This window comes from Trachymyrmex cornetzi, unplaced genomic scaffold, assembly GCF_001594075.2.
Source record: "Trachymyrmex cornetzi isolate Tcor2-1 unplaced genomic scaffold, Tcor1.1 scaffold170, whole genome shotgun sequence".
Classification (NCBI taxonomy): Eukaryota; Metazoa; Arthropoda; class Insecta; order Hymenoptera; family Formicidae; genus Trachymyrmex; species Trachymyrmex cornetzi.
Window position 1 is genome coordinate 18,425 of NW_017296310.1, and position 1,196 is coordinate 19,620.

Sequence of the window (1,196 nt, forward strand, 5' to 3'; positions counted from 1 at the left end):
AAATGGACGTATTGGAAAGATGTTTATACTTCCACCCACATTTATTGGATCTCCTCGTAATATGTTACAAAATTATCAAGATTCAATGGCAATTGTTAGTAAATTTGGTAAACCAGATCTTTTCATAATAATGACTTGTAATCCAAAATGGCGTGAAATCGAAGAAAATCTTTTACATGGACAAAACAAGCTTCTGATAGACCTGATATTTGTGCACGTGTTTTTAATATTACAAATGATTATTTAATTGATAAACAAAAATTTTTGGGAGAGATAGTAGCTTTTGTATATGTTATTGAATTTCAAAAACGTGGTTTACCACATATTTACATATCAGTTACTTTAAAATACAATTTTAAAATAATAATTCCATAAATTGTGGATAAATATATTTTTGCTGAAATTCCTGATCCATATGAAAATCGTATTTTACACGATATAGTTATGAAACATATGATTCATGAACCTTGTGGTGATTGATGTTTACTAGATGGAAAATGTTCAAAACATTATCCTAAATCATATCTTGAAGAGACCAGAATGGATAAAGATGCTTATGCTTATTATCGTCGACGAAATAATGGTAAAAGTTTTGAACGCCCTGGGAGATATGTAATTGATAATCGTTATGTAGTTCCGTATTGTTTTATTTTATCAATTGTTTTTAATTGTCACATGAATGTTGACATAGTTTCAAATCAGTTAAATATTTATATAAGTATATTTACAAAGGACATGATGCAGCTACAATAATAATTGAGACAATGACAGATAATGTAATTGTTGATCACGATGAAATACGTAATTTTATATAAACTTGTTATGTTGAACCTGTAGAAGCTTCTTGGCGTATTCTTAAAAAGAAGCTACAAGATAAAAGTCATACTATAGTTCGTTTACCAGTCCATCTTCCTAATGAACAAAGTATTATAATTGAAAATGAAGTTATTGAAGAAGCAATGATTTCAGTTTTAAATCAAGCTACAATGTTAATTGATTATTTCTCTTTAAATTCTCGTGATTAAGAAGCAAAACAATATTTATATGTAGAAATTTCACTCTATTATACAATATATTTAAGAAAGAGAAAGTCAATGGAAGATATGTATCACGTTGGACTAAACGTAAAAGTCCCCAGGTAAGGTTTGCCGACTCTCACCCGATGTTGAACGTTGGGCCGACGTTGGCGAATTCAC